The sequence below is a fragment of the Gossypium raimondii genome, chromosome 4, assembly GCF_025698545.1.
Source record: "Gossypium raimondii isolate GPD5lz chromosome 4, ASM2569854v1, whole genome shotgun sequence".
Taxonomy (NCBI): Eukaryota; Viridiplantae; Streptophyta; class Magnoliopsida; order Malvales; family Malvaceae; genus Gossypium; species Gossypium raimondii.
This window is the reverse complement of record NC_068568.1, coordinates 32,619,745-32,639,819: the sequence shown is the minus strand read 5'-3', so window position 1 is coordinate 32,639,819 and position 20,075 is coordinate 32,619,745.

Genomic DNA, 20,075 nt, shown 5'->3' with positions numbered 1-20,075 from the left:
GTAATCTTAGTAAAATAGTTAAAAACAAAAAATAGTATTCAGAAAACTTACGGATTTGGCGTTGGGGACTCGATGTGCCACATAGTCAGTGAAACATTTTTATTTCTTCAAACCATTTCAAACAGTTCTTTCAGAAATTCAAAATTTCAAAAACCCATTCCACAGCCGAGTTTTGCAACTTGGCTCTGATACCAATAAATGTAACACCCCAAACCCGGCCTAGAAGTTAGGCCCAAATCTGGCGTGTCACATTGAAGTGTTTTCCGAAAACCATGTTTTCATTAAAAACCCTTCTTGAAATTTTAGAACTTCTTGCCACAAGCTATCGTGATTTAAAAAGTTATTCCTTTTAAAAAAAATGTTACTACCTTCAAAATCTTGTTGTTACAGAAGCTTAATTTAAAGTAAATGATTTGCAAAAACGTGATATCTAAAAATTAAGTTGTGAAAGTGTAAGGTTGCAAAAATAGTTATTGTTTTGGAAAACTGCGATCTTTTTTGAACGGATAGAAAACGTAATAAACAGACAATCCCAATTTTACAACCAAAAATTAACAGAGGCCTTATTACAACCCAAATCAAAATATAAGTACTTATAAGTAGGTAACTTAAAAGAAAAAAAAATAGCAGTTGTGTGGACATCTCTGAGTTCCTCGCAGCACCGATCCTCCTAATACTGGGGATTACCTGCACAGTTAATAAACGGGGTGGGTTTATAAAACTCAGTGTGTAATCCCCTTACTAAAGTAACTGTCAGTATACAAAAATAGAAAAAGAAATAGTAATAGTTAGGACCAATGCCTTTTTAACAGTAATGGTACAGTCCAATTCAGAGCATACGTGGGCCAAAACCCACTACAATATCATTTGGGTTATAGCTCATTACAGAATCAATTGGGCCTAGCCCATTCACAATATCATTAATAACTGGGCCTAGCCCAGATCAGTAACAGAACAGAACAATGTGGGCTTTAGCCCAATACAGAACAAGGTGGGCCTTAGCCCAATACCATATCAGTACAGAGCAGTCTTAGCCTTATATAAAATCAGTGTGGGCCTAAGCCCAAAACAGTATCAATGTGATGCAAGTATGCAACCTACCCGAATCCAGCCCAACAAACAACCCGTACCAACCCTACACACCATGTAACACCTCTTACCCGTATTCATCATCGAAACAAAGTAAGAAGTGTTATCAAACGATCTGAAATAAATATTTTTTTTTACAAAAATTTTGACATAAATTCTTTTCATTAACATTCAATTCCTCCTGCAAATTCTTGAAACACAATTTTAAAAAACTTCAATATTTCAACCAAATACAATTATATGTTCAGACACAATTTATTCATCCACAACATTCTAATTACTTTGTTAATAGTTTAAGGAAACAATTTATCAATTAATATACACCAACATATTAAACCAAACAATATTTTATACATATATATATAAATTTATACCACATTACATTAAGTCATCTATAGATGCCATTTTTGAAAGTATTGGTTGCAAAATACCCAAAAGATGATGATGATAGTGTGGATGATGTTCTGACCCCGTCCAATTCCCGAGCTGATTAATATCACTATAAAACCAGAGAAAAATAAAGAAGAGTAAGCTTATAGCTTAGTAAGTATGTATGTAATTGATAAATAAATTTCTAGCATGATACCATATATAATATAATTTTTATCACACATAAATCTATTATCTATTCAATTTCCAAAGAACTATTTTTCTCACACAATTATGCTAAATTATTTTTATCAGGAGCTACGGAACTCAAAAATAAGATCCGTAAATTTTCCCTGAAACTATACTCATATAACTTCTTACCATAAAATTAGTACAGTTTATTCTCTAAAGATTCCCTATTTCACTACTTGACACTTCTAACCTCTCTTTACTAAAAGTTAGTTATCTCTTAGTACAGAGTTCAAGTGATGTTCCACTTATTTCTTTTGAAAATAGATTCAATAAGAAATTTAAGAATGTAAATTTAAAAGGATAATTATTTTTGTACAATTTTAGTGATTTTCCAAAGTCGAATAGAAGATTTCGAAATCATTCAGACCTTGTCTCACTAAAATTCCAATATCTCAAAATATATAACTTCTTTAGCCATTATTTCTATTTTATGTGAAAATAGACTCATTAAGCTTTAATTTCATATCTTATTCAACCACTAACTCAATTTCTATAATTTTTGGTAAATTTTCAAACTAACATAACTGTTACTGTCCAAATCTATTCTTTTCCAACATCCCTCATTCACATAGCACTGTAACCATTTATTTTATAACAAAATATAAGACTTCATCACTTCAATCACTCTTTCGTAACTTATCACGTTCCAATCACATACTCATTTCTCATTGAACATGTCGATATAACAGCAAATATTTGGGGTTTTTCACACAGTACTACCCATGTTACTTTTATCATTTGATACACGTAGTAGCCTTCACATAGTACTACACACGTGAGCAAGTTTTACGGTTCACGTAGTAGCCTTCACATAGTACTGCACACGTGATCAAGTTTTACGGTTCACGTAGTAGCCTTCACATAGTACTACACACGTGACCAAAGCTTTTCGGTACACATAGCAGCCTTCACTTAGTACTACACATGTGACCATCATTTATCGATTCACGTAGTAGCCTTCACACCGTACTACACACGTGACCAAAGCTTCTTGGTACACATTGTAGCCTTCACTTAGTACTACACATGTGACCATCATTTATCGATACACGTAGTAGCCTTCACACAGTACTACACACGTGTTCATCGATACCTTATTCAAATCTTTACCATTCCGACAGTTCCACAAATATTCTTACTTTCCAATAATTTACAATTTCTCCATAGCACATTATAATATCAATCTTTCCACTCAACTGCATAACCAATTTAATAATTCGATTTAAATCACTTCAACCATTACTTGCAGTGGGTATATCCATAAACCAAGCTGATTTTAAACAAATCAACTATCAATTTCAAATTTCTAACCTTAACATAACTATTTCATATCCAACCCTTTTTTCATATATTATCATGAAATATAAAAAATAATTATAACAATGTATTAATTACATACAACTTACCTCGATACAAAATGTAAAGATTTTGGAATTTAATCCCCAATCTTCTATTTTCCCCGATTAAGGTTGACTTCTTGTCTTTCTTGATCTATAACAACAAATTGAGCTTGTTTAACATTCATTTATTAAAACAAACTTCGACTCAACTTTTGTCAAAATTATGATTTTGTCCCTAAACTTTTGCATAATTACATTTTTATCCCCAAGCTCAAAAATTAAATTTCACTCCTTATTCTTATGTTTTACAACATGCTGAACACTTTTTCCTTCTATGGCAATATCAAATTCTCACTCTAACATGTACTTATGAACATTAAATATTTTTATCGATTATGCCGATTTACCCGTTTTCACTTAAAATCGCTTAGCAAAAGTTATTTAACATAATTCCTAGCTTCATATTAGACCATAAAACAAAAAAATAAACACATTTCACCTATGGGTATTTTTCCAAATGTGAACCCTAACATGAATTAATGGTAGAAATAGCTAAACCGAGCTACGAGGATCTTAAAAATGCGAAGAACATTAAAAATGGGGCTAAGATGCACTTACTATGAGCTTAAGAAAGTGAATAAACCCTAGATATGGTGTCTTCCAAAATTTGGCACCCACTAATGAAGATGAACACCAGCTTTCCCTCTTTTTCCCATTTTAATTCTTTTTTTTATTACCAAATGACTAAAATGCCCTTAAAAAATCTATTTCATAACAATTGGGCACCTCTAACATGTAGAACTCAACTTTTGCACTTTTTACAATTTAGTCCTTTTGACTGAATTGAGTGCCCAAACGTTAAAATTTTCGAATGAAATTTTTACGAAATTTTTTCGTGAAATTGTAGACCATAAAAATATAATGATAATAATATTTTCCCTCGTCAGATTTGTGGTCTTGAAACCACTATTTCGACTAGGCCCAGAATCGGACTGTAACAATTCTCCCCTTAGGGATTTTCGTCCTCGAAAATCTTACTGGAAATGAGGTTTGGGTACTATTTCCTCATAACTTCCTCCGATTCCCACGTAGCTTCTTCCATTCCATGTTTTTGCCACAACACTTTTACTAAGGCTACACTCTTATTCCTTAACTATTTGAGCTCTCAAGCCAGAATCTTTATCGTTTCCTCCTCATAAGGCATATCTGGTCGAATTTCAATCTCTGTAGGGGAAACTATATGTGAGGGATCAGAACGATAGCGTCGCAACATCGATACATGAAATACATTATGTATTCTTTCCAACTCTGCCGGCAAAGCTAACCGATAAGCTACGGGTCCAATTTAAAATTTCATAACAATTGGACACCTCTAACATGTAGAACTCAACTTTTGCACTTTTTACAATTTAGTTCTTTTGACTAAATTGAGTGCCCAAATGTCGAAATTTTTGAACGAAATTTTTACGAAATTTTTCCCTGAAATTGTAGATCATAAAAATATAATGATAATAATATTTTCCCTCGTCAGATTTGTGGTCTCAAAACTACTGTTCCGACTAGGCCTAGAATCGGGCTGTTACACACCATGTAGGGAAAAAGTCACCCCACCCAACCCTACACAACAATAGTGCAGCAAACCTGCCAATAATAATAATACAACAAAGCTACTAGAATAGTATATGTGGCAAAGCCACCAGTATCCTCCATAACAGAATCCCAACCCCATGCAATATGTCGTGAATGTCATGCTCAACCATCACACGTGTATGCAATATGGCCAAGCAAAGTAACAGTCATTTACACATATATTAAAAACATACCAGTCATTCGTGCACAGTCAAGTCAGTCAAATTAGAAAACCAAGGCAATCATCTCCCTACAAGGGAAAAACAGTCATTTTAGACTATAAGGGTATTTCGGTAATTTTCAAAATTAGGGGTACTTTGGTAATTTCACAAACTGAGGGTATTTCAATAATTTTGCAAACCAAAGTATTCCAAACAGAGATAACGATGCGAATGGGCCTAGGGGCCATTCTCTACCCAAACAGGCCCACACGCCCGTGTGGCCCATTAGCCCAAATCTAGCCACAGATATGAGATTCACATAGTCCAATCAAATATTTACTACACAATCATACAACTTATTCGATTGGGCCTACGAACCCATTGGGCCCACGTGGCCTCTTTCGACCCATCGTGGCCCAAACAGCCTAAACCCACAAGAACACTCATGATGGCCTCAACTATCGCGTTGAAGCTCCCACACGTGCGCTCCCATGCTCGAGTGGCTACCATCATCGTGTGATCGGCATTTGCCGCTCTAGAGATAGAGTAGTACGAAATACACACATGATAGGAATTTGGAGTTAATCCACGCTCCGAACACTCCTATGCCCAAATGCCAACCAAGGTATGCTTACTCTCTTCATAGATCGCTCGCTCTATTTAAAGCCAGCTTCTTACCTACTCTTATGCTAGCTTCTCGATGTGGGATCCCACCATCAATCCTCCAAAACTGTCCGAAATTAGCAAAACAATCACATTTCGCATGCAAGGGGTTTCAAACTCAGGCTCCCCTATAACTTAATCCATGCCGCAAGCCACCTTACTAACTAGCTCCTTGTGGAACAAAACAAGGACAATTAAAAATAAGCCTGTGGGCCAAAGTCGATGTTCATTTAAAAGAAAATCAAAATGAATTGCAAGCGCCAAGACTTGAACCTATGCCTTACAACCTTAATGACGCCTTGCCACTAGACCACTCACTTTCTTGTGTCATATTTTAACCAAATAAATTTATAGGCCTTCCAGCTAACGCCAACTCCCCTTTAAGGAAAAACTAATATTTTTGCTAGAGCGCTGGTTTGAACCCAAGACTTCTCCAACACTCCCAACTCTTCCCAAATCACTTAACCACTAGATTAAACATGCAATTAGTGAAATTTCCTCGCACAACTAAAATCCAATTGCTCCGATACTAGAAGCCCATTTCTTTTAGGCCCAAAATTTGAGGCGTTACAATTCTACCCGCCTTAAAGAAATTTCATCCTCGAAATTTCCAACTAACAAGATAGTCGTACCATACAGGCTTCACCACTACACTCCCGCTACGCACTCTAAACACTAACACTAAAGCAGACAGATTTTTCACACGCATACAATTTCCAGAACACAAAGAATAACTACGAAAATCTAAATTTTAGTATCACAAGACAGTTTAATATCTAAAGCAATCTTAGTATAACAGTTAAAAACAAAAAATAGTATTCAGTAAACTTACGGATTCGGTGCCAAAGGCTCGGTGTGCCACACAATCAATGAAACATTTTCAATTCTTCCAACCATTTCAAACAGTTCTTTCAAAAATTCAAAAATTCAAAAACCCATTCCGTAGCTGGGACTAATTCCTTTGATATCCGCAATTGTCCATCGCAATGCTTTCTTAGATTTCTTTAAAACTTTCAATAATTGAGCTTCTTGATCTAATGTCAATGCTACACAAATAATTAATGGCAATGTAATGTTATCTCCCAAGTAAGCATTTATTAGATGTGTTGGTAAAGGCTTCAATTCCAACGTAGGAGGATCTTCTATGGATGGCCAAGGAGGTTTAAAATAATGGTTTGATAAATTTAATGGTTCGAAACCTCTCCTTGATCCATTCTCGATTCACTTAACTTCTATCAGTTCATCGAGATCTTTAATCATGTCTGCTTTAATTAAATCAATTTAGTTTACATCATCATTACAATTGTTGTGATAAAATTCTACAATTTCGTCTTGAACTATTATGTCAAAAATCTCCACAGCGTGACATTCTTGATCTGTATTTGCACACTTCATAGCATCGAAAACATTAAAACTTATATGTTGATCATTAAAAGTTATATATCTGTTTTTTACATCAATTAATGTTCTACTTTATCAACTTCACATTCCAAAATAATAAAATCTGTTGGAAAAACAAATTTGTCAACTCTTACCAACACGTCTTCTATTTTACCTTCTGGATGTGCATATGAACAGTCAGCTAATTGTAAAGTGATAGTTGTAGGTCTCACATTTCCTATTCCTAGCTTCCTGAAAACAGACATAGGGATTAGATTTATACTCCCACCTAAGTCGCATAATGCTTTGCCTACATAATGGTTTCCAATAGAGCAATGTATAACAAAACTCCTTGGATCCTTAAGTTTTGGTGGCAATTTATTTCTCAGCATTGATGTGCATCCTTCAGTGAGAGCAACAATTTTGAACTCCCCTAAGCTTTTTTTTTTATAAGATATCCTTCATTAATTTTACATAATTGGGCATTTGTTCCAATGCTTCCACCAATGGTATGTTGATATGTCATTGCTTCAAGACATCCAAGAATTTCTTGAATTTAAAATCTTGCTTCGATGTTTGAAAATGATAAGGAAAAGGTGGCGGTGGCCTTCCTTGCATTTGTTAAGTTTGTTTTGCCATGGCATTTTTATAGGCAATACAAGATGAATCTACTTCAACATTTTTTTGGTTACTCTTTCCATTTGTAGCCTGCTCCACTACTGCTTCTGAATTATTCATATTTATGAAATCTAAACTACTTTCTTGAACAGTGGTGTCATTAACAACTCCTGATAACTACATACAACTTCTGAGCGTAACGGTTTTACACCATTCCTTTCTTTGATATCGTGAATTTTTATGTCACTCGGCAGTCCTCCTTGTAGTCTTAAGCTCAATGCTTTGCCAATTTTCCCTACTTCATTCTCTAAAGGTCTTAAAGATGTAGCTGACTCTGAATTATAGCATCATTCTAGGCCATGTATTCCTTCAATAGATCTTTCACTGATGAAGAATTCGAAGCTGAATTTTGCTGATCGTTTTTCTATGACATGAGTTGATTGTATCAAGGTGGTGTACCCACAAATTTTTTTCTAATAACATTGCAGGAATTTCCCACCCCTGGATTACTCCAACTGAAGTTGGGATGTTGCTTCCACCCCAGATTATTTGTGTTGGAATATGGGTTGTTGTTGCTCCAATTAAAATTCCCCATATAATAAACTGAGGCTGGATTTGATGGGCATTCATCAAAAACATGATCTACTCTACAATAAACACATAGTAACTCAGTTGCTTTTATTTCCTGCACTGCGGCTGGCCTTTTTAGTGTTTTAATCATATTCGTTAAATATGATACCTGAGTTGTAACAACCTAATTTTTAGTGATATCAGAATAGTGGTTTCAGAACCACAATTTCGATGAGTAAATTATTATTTTATTATGTACTTAGTGTCTATGGGATTTTATTAAGGTTGTATTAAAATTTCGTTAAGAAATTTTAATGTTTTAATGCTTAATTAAGTGAAAATGACTAAATCGTAAAAAGTGAAAAAGTTGAGTTCTAATAGTTAAATGAGTCAAATAGCTTTATAAGTGAATGTTAATGGACTTGAATGGTAATTATACTTGTACATGTTGATAGTGGATATATATGGATTTGGTAATATTGAAAATATGTTAATATTTAAATGGCAAAAAGATAAATTAGTAAATAAAACTAAAAAAAACGTGAGAAATCATGTTCATCTTCATCACTTTTCTTGTCTCCACCGAAAATTCACCATAGAAAGGAGATAGTGCATTTGATCAAGTTGATTCCATTGCATATCAAATTTTGGATAAAAAAGAAAATAACCGAGTAAAAAAGAAAATAATAGACTAGCCTCTACGAGTTGTTCAAAATTAAATATTATGTATGTTCATAGTGTTTCAATATGTAAATGAATTTCTAATTATACTTTATATTATGATTTCTTAGTAAAAGGTTGATATTTAATTGTTGAATATTTGCACATACGTTCCCCTAATTGTACTTCGGTACCCCTGTTTGCACATATGTGCCCCTGTTTGTACTTCGATACCCCTCTTTGCACATACATGCCCCTGATTGTATTTCAGTATCCCTGAACACGTTTACGTGTGTTGTTATACTCTAGGAACCATGGAACCTAATAGTATTTGAATTGTATCTAATTGTGTTAGATTGAAAGAAATACGATGATCTTACTAAGTTGTATGAACTTACCGATTCTTGTGGATTGTTTTGTAAAGTTCTATTGCTGACTATGGTAGTTCTTATGTTGGTAGTTCTTGTGTCTCTTAGGGTAGTGACATGTATATGTGGATAAATAGGTTATTTTGGTACAATTTGACATTTTACTAAACTATGTCATTAGGTAGTTTATCATGCTTGTAAATACGTTTCTTTGTTTTGGTATAATTATAATGGTATTAAAGTGAGTACATGTAGAATATTTTGGTGTATGATTGAACTAAGTTGATATGCAAGAAATGGATCAATGTTGATATGTTTTAGTTGTTGATGTTTTGATTGCTTTTGAGATGCCTTTTAATGGCATATTGGTTAGTTGAATTAGGACATTTGGAATGGCAAATATATGTATGTTTAAGAATGGTATGATGCCTTGTTAGTGTGTATAATTTGTTCAAATGGTCTTGCATGAAATGGTGTTGGGAATGGCTTATTTTAGGTAAATTTTAGGTTTACACGGGCATGTGATTCAACCATGTGTGACACACAGCCTGGCGACAAACCTGTGTGTCTCCTGAAGGTTCCTTTGTATGTAAGTCAGTGAGTTACACGGCCTAAAACTAGGGTGTGTGGGAAAATTTCAAGAGTAACACGGCCTGTCACATGGCCGTGTGGCCCTACCTAGAGTGTTACAGGGTGAGGACACAAGATATTACTGGAGGATTGCCATGGCAAATCTACCAGAAAAGAGATTCGGATATTGCTTTCTCATAGCTTCCTCTGGTTCCCAGGTGGCCTCCTCTATACCATGAATTTTCCAAAGATCCTTTACTAACGATATGCTCTTATTTCTCAATTCTTTAACTTCACGTGCCAAAATTATGATTTGTTCCTTGCTGTATGACATATAATGCTGAATTTCAACATCTGCTGGTGAGCTAACATATGAAAGGTCTAATCAGTATCGTCATAACATAGATACATGAAAAACGTTACGAATCTATTCTAACTCTATTCTTTCATTAATCTCATAAGGCCAAATAAATCGCAAACTTAACTTCCCTTTGAGATCGAATTGAATAACTTTCTTCCAGGGCAATACTTTCTGGAATACTTTATTACCGACCTGAAATTCAATGTCTTTACGTTTCAAATCTATATACAATTTCTGTTGATCTGAGGCTGTTTTCAAACTGTCATAGATTACTTTCACTTTTCTTCAGTCTTTCGAATCAAATCAACCCTGTGAATCTTTTTCTCACTGAGCTTGGTCCAATATAATGGAGTTCAACATTTAAATCCATACAAAGCTTCGTACGGTGCCATCTTTATACTCGACTGATAACTATTATTGTACGCGAACTCTACCAGTGGTAAGTATTTCTCCGAGTTGCCTTCGAACTCTAATACACAACAACAAAGCATATCCTCAAGTATTTGAATTACTCGCTTCGACTAACCATTAGTCTGTAGATGAAATGAAGTACTTAAATGTAACCGCGTACCTAGAGCTTCCTGTAGCTTGCTCTAAAATTGTGATGTAAATCGTGAATCTCTATCCTAAATAATAGAAACTAGCACCCCGTGTAACCTGACATCTTTCTTCCTCAGAGACAAGGGTAAACCTTATACAAAGTCTATCATAACTCCCTCCCATTTCCATTCTGGTATCATCACTGGCTGTAATAAACCAGAAGATACTTGATGTTCAGCTTTAACTTGTTGATATACTATACACGTTGATACAAAATTTGAAATCACTTGCTTCATACCCGACCACCAGTACATATGTTTCAAATCATTGTATATTTTAGTGCTACCAGGATGAATGGACAAGCTACCACTATGAGCTTCATGCAAAATTTTTTGAATTAACTCTTGATTCCTCAGTACACAAACTCTGTCTCTAAAAAGTAAACAATAATCGGACCCAATTTGAAAATCTGAATCAAGAATCGACTCACTCAATATCTGTTTAACTATTAACACCTTATCGCATTTTTGAGCTTTACAAATCTGCCGTAAAAACATTGGTCTAGCTTTTAACTCAGCTAAAATCAACCCATCAACAGACATTGTCAATCGTGTATTCAACGCTTGCAAAGCGTATAGACTTTCTACTCAGAGCATCTGCAACTACATTTGCTTTACCTAGATGATAATCAATAATCAAATCATAGTCTTTCAATAACTTGAGCCATTTTCGCTGTCTTAGATTCAAATCTTTCTGCGACATTAAATACTTCAAACTCTTATGATCGGTAAAAATATGACGTTTTTTACCGTATAAATGATGTCGCCAAATCTTTAACGCGAAAAGTTGCCAATTCCAAATTGTGTGCTGGATAATTATTTTCATGTAGCTTTAACTGTCTGGAAGAATAAGCTATCACTTTTCCTTATTTCATCAAAACACAGCCTAGACCATTTAAAGATGCATCGCTGAAAATTACAAATTCTTTACCCGATTCAGGCTAAACTAGTTATGGTGTCTCGGTCAATAGTGCTTTCAACTGATTAAAACTTTGCTAGCATCTCTTAGACCACTTGAACTTCACATCCTTTTGTAGAAGTCTCGTCATCGGTGTAGCAATCATTGAGAACCCCTTGACAAATATTCGGTAATGACCAGCTAATCCCAGAAAACTTCTAACTTCGATCACATTACTTGGAGGTTTCTAGTCAACAACTGCTGAAATTTTACTCTAATCAACTCTGATGCCTTCGGTTGATACAATATTTCCCAACAAACTGACTTCGCAAAGCTAAAAGTCACATTTACTAAATTTGGTGTACAAATGCTTTTCCCGCAGTGTCTACAACAAAATTCTCAGATGCTTGGCATGCTCAGATTCATCTCGTGAGTAAATCAAAATGTCATCGATAAACACTACAACAAAACAATTTAATACGATATAGAAATTTTGTTCATCAAATCCATAAATACTGAAGGTGCATTAGCTAAACCGAACAGCATCACAAGAAATTCATAGTGTCCGTACCTGGTTCTAAATGCAGTTTTTGACAAATCCGAATCTTTAACTTGAAGCTGATAATTTCCAAAACGTAGATCAATCTTCGAGAATATCGTTGCACCTTTCAACTGATCAAATAAATCATCTATTCATGCTAATGAATACTTATTCTTGATCGTAACCTTGTTGAGCTGACGATAATCAGTACACAATCTCATTGATCCATCCTTTTTTTTAACAAACAGAACCGGTGCACCCCAAGGTGAAAAACTAGGTCAAGCGAAACCTCAAGGAGCCATTTTGTATGGTGCTATCAATATCGGTGACGTTCTCGGTACTAACTCAATAGTAAACTCAACTTCTCTGATCGGCAGTAATCCGAGTAACTCCTATTGAAACGATATTCACAAACCACAGGCACTGATTCAAGTTTCAACTCAGATACATTAGAATCTAATACATATGCAAAGTATGCATCATAACCTTTTCTCACGTATTTCTACGCTGATATAGCTGAAATAACAATAGGAAACCCACTCAAACTATCTGATTCAATTCAAAGTGTCTCACCGTTTTGACATTTCAATATAATAAGCTTTCGTCTACAATTCATAATAGCATCATGCAGAGTCAACCAATCCATTCTCAGAATTACATCAAACTCATCAAATGGAAATAGCATCAAATTAGCCGGAAAGCTGTAACCCCAAGTCATCAACGGACAGTTCTTGCAGACTTTATCAACTAACACATACTAACCTAAAGGTTTGATACTTTAACCACAAATTCAGTGGACTTAATAGGTAAACTTTTACTTGACACTAGATATGTGCATACATAGGAATGGGTTGATCCCAGATCAATCAAAGCAATAACAGTAGTGTCAAAGATAGAGAAAGTACCAGTACTAACATTTGGAGCAGAAGCTTCCTCTTGCACACGGATCGCATAGGCTTTAGCTGGTACTCGTGCCTCAGACCTCACAACAGATCCTTGGTCGCACTACGGCTATTATCCATATTTCTAAGATTCCTCGACGATCTCCCTCTCGCAACTATATTACTTGGTCGGACAGTCTGAATCTTTTCTTTTTTAGGTAACTCAGGAAAATCTCGAATGAAGTGTTCATGCGAACCACATCTAAAATAGGCTCCATCTTTCATCCAGCACTCACAAAAGTGTTGTCATCCACATCACTAACAATCAGGCTTGTTGGCTTTCACACTACCAACACTCGCTACTAACGTAGCTTGAGCTTTAGAACCCAAATGTTGTTTACTCCGATCTCTGCTAGGATATCCCACTGAAGCAGTCGAACGATTATGGTGTTCTTTTGATCTCTTTGATGATGACTGATACGACTTTCCAGTTGATCTTTTTCTTGAGTCTCTAGCTTCAAAATCAACTTTTCTTTTCTCTTTGCTAAGCTCCTCAATTTTATGTGTGCTATCAACCAAAACAACAAAGTCTTTCAGCTCGATAATCCTGATTAGAAGCTTTATGTCTTCATTTAAGCCGTCTTCAAACCGTTTACACATAGCAACTTCGGTTGGAATACATTCTCTGGCATACTTGCTCAACCTGACAAATTCTCTTTCACATTCGGATACAGTCATATGACCCTCTTTAAGCTCAAGGAATAGTTTTCGTTTCTGATCGAGAAACCCCTAACTTATATATTTATTCCTAAACTCGATTTGGAAAAATTCCCAATGTACATGTTCACTCATCACAACAGAAACCAATGTATTCCACTTTTGGTAGGCTGAACCTTTCAATAGAGATACGACACATTTAACGTATTCAACCGGTGAACAAGATAGCTCATCAAAAACTTTGATCATATCCTCTAATCAGAATTTTGCTCACTCAAGATCGCCTTCAATGGTAGCCTTGAATTCTTTAGCCCCATATTTGCAAATTTTATTAGCATGCGGCTTATTCACGCATAAAGGTTCCAAACCTTGAGGAATAATAGAACCGGTTGGGGAAAATGTGGGGGTAGAGGTCGTTGAGCAGCCAAATTTGTTCGAACAAATTTAGTGAACCACTCACTCATCATTTGGAGGAAGGCTTCCTTAGCCTCTCCTCCTCAGCCCTCATATACTGGCTTGAACCACTCAACCCTGCTCCGTGAACGGAGGCTTGCGTGTTACTTTCTGCTTCATCGGAGTCGACTCAGTTGAAATTCATTACTATATGAAAACATATTTGAAAACGTGTTAGGAGTTATCACACTATCACAGGTTATACAATGACACGTATTTCTAGACTCACATACGCTACGTTCAGTCCGAGAATTAGCTAAACTGTAGCTTTGATACCAATAAATGTAACACCCATAGCCTGTACCTGACACCAGAATTGGGCTACGAAGCATTACCGGATGATAACATCATACAACGAACATTTATTCACAATATATAAAACACAACAAAAAACATAGAAATGTTATTCAAACTCATACATATAGTCCCTTTTACAAGCCCTCGAGGCCTTAAAAAGACATTAAAAACGAGTCAGGACTAAATTGAAAAGCTTTAGAATTTTTTGAGGAAAGATGAAAATTTTAAAACTGCAGGGGTCACACAGCCCTGTGGCCAGGCCGTGTGACTAACACGGCTGAAAGACACATCCGTCCCCCAGGCCGTATGGACATTTGAAGTAGGGACACAAGGCCATGTCCCAGCCTGTGTCCGTGCCAGTGTAGCACTCTAACTTAGGTCACATGGCCAAGCTACATGCCCATGTGCCAGGCCGTGTACCCCTCGAAATGACCTCACACGCTCGTGTGCCAGGCCATGTGCTAGGCCGTGTAATAGCTGACTTGCAACTCTTTGTAAGCTACAAGGGTCACATGGCCGTGTCGCTTGTTGGCGTGTCACACACAGCTGAGACACACGCCCATGTCTCTAGCCACGTCGACAAAAAATAGGTAATTTCCAAGCCATTTTTCTCACCAAAATTCTAGCCACTTGCACAACCTGAACGTACCTATAATCATGCATTCAAAACATACCTAACTTATGCATAATCAAGTTTCAACATTATCAAAACTAACCACTCAACCAATATGCCAAAATGGCACCTCAATCTCAACAATCAAACTTAATTACACACTAATTAAATTAACCCAAGTATCAATCAACTAGTTGAACAACTTAAATGCTACATTAACCATAATGTTCACATACCATTCTCATGCTCAACAACTATCATTAAGACCATTTCCACATCTACCATGTACCATAATAAATTTACCAAATGCCAATTATATTCAAGCTACCAAAGCTAGCCATTAACAACTTAATGCACTAACTCATTCCATACCATCCAACATTTCCTATTATACCATTATAATTACCATTTCACTACCATCATTTTAGTATTTAGAAGCCAAAATAACAACCATTAAAAAGTACCATATATACATGCTATCATAGCAACCACTTCATCACCAAAATTAGCATATATACAAGCCAAGCATAATGGCTAATTTCAACAAACAAAGACACCTATACATGCCATTATAACCATGACTCAAAGTCATCAAAATCTACCGATATAGCCAATGGATAGTGTGATAGATCTCCGACAAGCTTCCGAACTAAACAAGCTTCCGATTAACTACAGACATGAGAGAAATAACACAAAGTAAGCATTTAATGCTTAGTAAGTTCATAATTTATAAATAAAACTTACTATTTCAATATATATGAGCTTAAAGCAACTAATGAATTAATCCAACTTTGCTTGGCACTAGCCTAAGCAATATCAACCACTTAAGTTAGTGATAAGCACATTAATTAACAAATTCATTGTACATCATAATAGCTTTTATGTACATAACATATAAGCACTTATACATTCATCAACATGCTAAGCATATTTTAAGCATCATCAAATCATACCTTTTTCATGCTTTCATAGCATTACTAATCGAAATATCTATCGATCCTTCCCTTTTGTATACCCGTTGAAACAATAGAATAATATCAGATACATGGGAATCTCATACATTGTGCTAACATATGGTCGAAACCATTACTTTCTCTTATCTCATAATAATGCTCTCTCTCTAGCCATAAGTGGGTCTGCTCGTAGAAGCTATCAGTCGAAACGTAGCTACACGGTGCTACTCAAACAAGCTGTCAAGCAACAGCAACACATGTCAGAAACTCAGCCACCAGTAATACGTTCAAGACCAACACCCAAAACACAGTAACCCTTAATGATATATATTTGTATCCTATATATTCCTAAGGTTCATACGAGATCTAAAACTCGTCGAAACTTCGTTGGATATTTCCTTAGAGTTGTTGTATTGTAATACAACAGAATAATATTTAAATTGAGCATAATAAAATGCTACATAAATGTACAAACTTACCACGATCATAAACAAAGAAATACGATAAGTTAATCCAACACTTTTTCCTTTCCTCGATCTAAATTCATATGTTGGTTTTCTTGATCTAAATAATCAAATTTAACTCATTCAAACTTCATTCTATTCAATTAAATCAAAACCTCATGTTTTTTCAAAATTATGCTTTTGCCCTATAATTTTGAATTAGATAATTTATTCCTTAAGCTTATAAAATAAAATTCATGCAATTTGATACTATCCCACTATAGCCTAATTTTACTTAGACCCTAGCAAACCTAACAATTCATTTATTTCATAATTTCAAAGATGAATATTTTTCAATTTAATCCCTAATTGACAAATTCATCAAAATTCCTTTTACAACAGTTGTTCAACTATCATCAAACATTCATTTTCATCCATAAAACATAAAAAACACTAATATACATTAATGGTAAAACTTTAAACTTTTAACAGTTTTACAATTTAGTCCCCGTGCTAGCTAGATTAAGATGTAACGACTCGAAAAACATTGAAATGATTAAAATTGGGATGAAAAATACTTACATGCAAGCGAAAGAGTTGGCTGAATGCTTGAATGTCCAAAAATCGTGTTTTTCTGAGTTAAAAATTGGCTAAGAAAGAAAACAAAGATGATAGCCTTTGTTTTTATTATTTTACTAACTTTATTTATTAAATTACTTAAATAACCTTTAATTGACCTTTCAAAATCATCTAAATGATGTCCATCTTTGTAAAATAATTATATTAATTGTATAATTACCATTTAAGGCCACTCATATTCCAATTTCATAGCAATTTGACATTTTTAAATTATAGAACTAAAATTTTGCACCGTTTTTAATTTAGTCCTTTTTATCAATTTAAGCGTGCAAAAGATAAAATTTCTTAACAAAATTTTTATATGACACTACTAACATGCTGTATTCATTAAATTATTAATAAAACAAAGATTTTGATGTCAAATTTGTTGTCCAAAAACCACTGTTCTGATTTCACTAAAAAATGGGCTGTTACAATCAGGATCCGAGTGATGTTATTGTAGGTACTTTTTCTTTGCAATCTACATTATTTTCCTTATTTTATTATGGTTTGACACATTCTTATATTTTGACTTAATTGGAATGTAAGTTAGAGATTCCTGTTGAGACCATTGGTTTGGGTATGACTGTCATTAGTTTTTTGAGTGATATTATAGTAGTGAACAAAGTTTATCGTAGATGTCATCTTATGATTGAAGGACATGTATTCTCTGTTGATATTATGGAATTATCATTTTATGGTTTTGATGTAATACTTGGTATGGATTGGTTAATTGAGAATAAGGCTAGAGTAGATTTTGAGACTAAGCAAATTACTTTGAGAAATAGTGATAGGTTGGAAATTATTGTTGTTGACGAAAGACCGGGTTTTATTTTTAATGTGGTTTTGACTGTGAAGGCTGAGAAGTTGATGGGTAAAGGTTGTGAAGCTTATTTGGCTTTTGTGACGAATTCGGTTGGTAATGAGTTGAGGGTTCAAGATATTCGCACTGTTAGGGATTTCTCTAATGTGTTTCCTGAAGAATTATTGGTTTTGCCACAAGATCATGAAGTTCAGTTTGAAATTGAGATTTATCATGCTACAATACCGGTGTCTATTGCGCCCTATCAAATGGCACCAAAAGAGCTCAAAGAGTTAAAGATTCAGTTGCAAGAGTTACTTGACAGTGTAACAACCCGTTTCTAGTGAAATTAGAACAATGGTTTTGAGACAACAAATCTTAAGAGCAAATTATTACTTTAATGTCTATGGAACGTTAGTAAGGTCGTATTAACATTTTGCTAAGAAATTTTAACGTTTACATGCTTAATTAAATAAAAGGACTAAATTATAATAGTACAAAAGTTGAGTTCTATTAGTTGAAGGTGTCAATTAGCTGTGAAATTTTAATCTAAGGGACTTGGATGGTAAATAGACCAATTAAGTGGTTAGTTGATATTTATGGACTTGGTTTTGTTGAAATTTTGATTTTTTTAAAAGGTTAAAAAGGTAAATGAGTAAATAAGGTTAAAATTAAATAAAAAATATGCTCTTCTTCTCCAAAGGTGCTTACCACTAAAATTTGAATAAGAGAAAGCCATTTTTAGGGCTTCTTGGTTCGGCAATCTTAAGTTGTGCATGTAAGTGTTTTCGAGCCCTATTTTGAATGATTTTTATGTTTTAGGGATCATTGTAGCTTAACCTAACTAGCCCAACGATTAATTTGCAAAATTGTTAAAGATTTGGGGTTGTTTCATGAATGCTTTTGTGTGATTATTGATGTTTAATGGTATATTATAAGTCCTTGTTGAGAAATAAACAAGTTTTCTGAAGTGATTTTTTATGGAAATTGTATTTAGGCGCCTATTTATTAAAATAGTAAAAGTTCATGGTAAATTTGTAAAATGATGATTTGTATGGATAGATACAGGTCGCTAGAGAAATCAACCAGCTTGAGAAAAGGATGAACTGCGTACGAACCTGTAATTGTGCAAAATAGTAATTATGCAAAAATATGAAATATGGATTGAATTGAATAGTAGAGTTATTAAATGGATACAATTTGTCTATTTAGACAAAGATAGACTGCGTACGGATTAGATCGAGGAAAAACTAAAGCCTCGAACTAGTTCAACTTCATTTTATGCCCTAGTCATTGAGTTAAGTTCTTAGTCTTTTACCATATAAATGAATTTCTAGTTGTGTATTTATATTATAATGCTTTAATTATTTTGTATTTGGAATTATATTGCTGAATTGCACATACGTGCCCCTGTTTGTACTTCGGTACCCCTAAATTGAACATACGTGCCCCTATTTACACATCGGTACCCCTGAATTGTACATACGTGACCCTATTTGTACTACGGTACCCTTAAATTGCACATATATTCCCTTGCTTGTACTACGGTACCCCTGAATTGCACATACATGCCCCTATTTGTACTTCAGTACCTCTGGATGTACTTATGTACTCTGTTTAAACTTTGATAATTCTGATTTGAATAATACATGAATCATATTCAATTTATTGTTAGGTTAAATGATATGCTACGTTCTTATTATGTTCTATAAGCTTATTCGTTCTTGTGGATTATTTTGTAGATCGTTGTTGCTAACATTTTGGACGGATCAAATCTTCTGCTCACACTAGCCATCGATATTGATAGTTTTTTCATCTCCTAGGGCAATGGAATGTATGAACATAGGTAGTTAAAATTTGTGGTTGAAATGGATTTAGTATGTTTGAAAGTGGTGTTTGATGAATATGTATAAAGTAACTAAATGTGTTTGTGTTTTGGTAACATATATGTTTTAATAGGCTATAATGCTCATTTTAGAAGGTAACTGTGGTCACTTACAGTAATGGTTGAGAATGGTTTATTAGTAACATTAATGGTTTGGTTCGTTGAGTTATTTAATGTTGTATGTTTGGTGAGTTTTTGGAACTAGTAGTTGATGAATGTTAAGTGGTAAACTTGCATGTTTAGGTAAGTTCTATTTATTGAAATTGAGGTGCCTTGAATGACATATTGGTTAGTTGATTTAGGACTCTTCAATTGGTATATGTATGTATGTTTTGATAGGGTTCT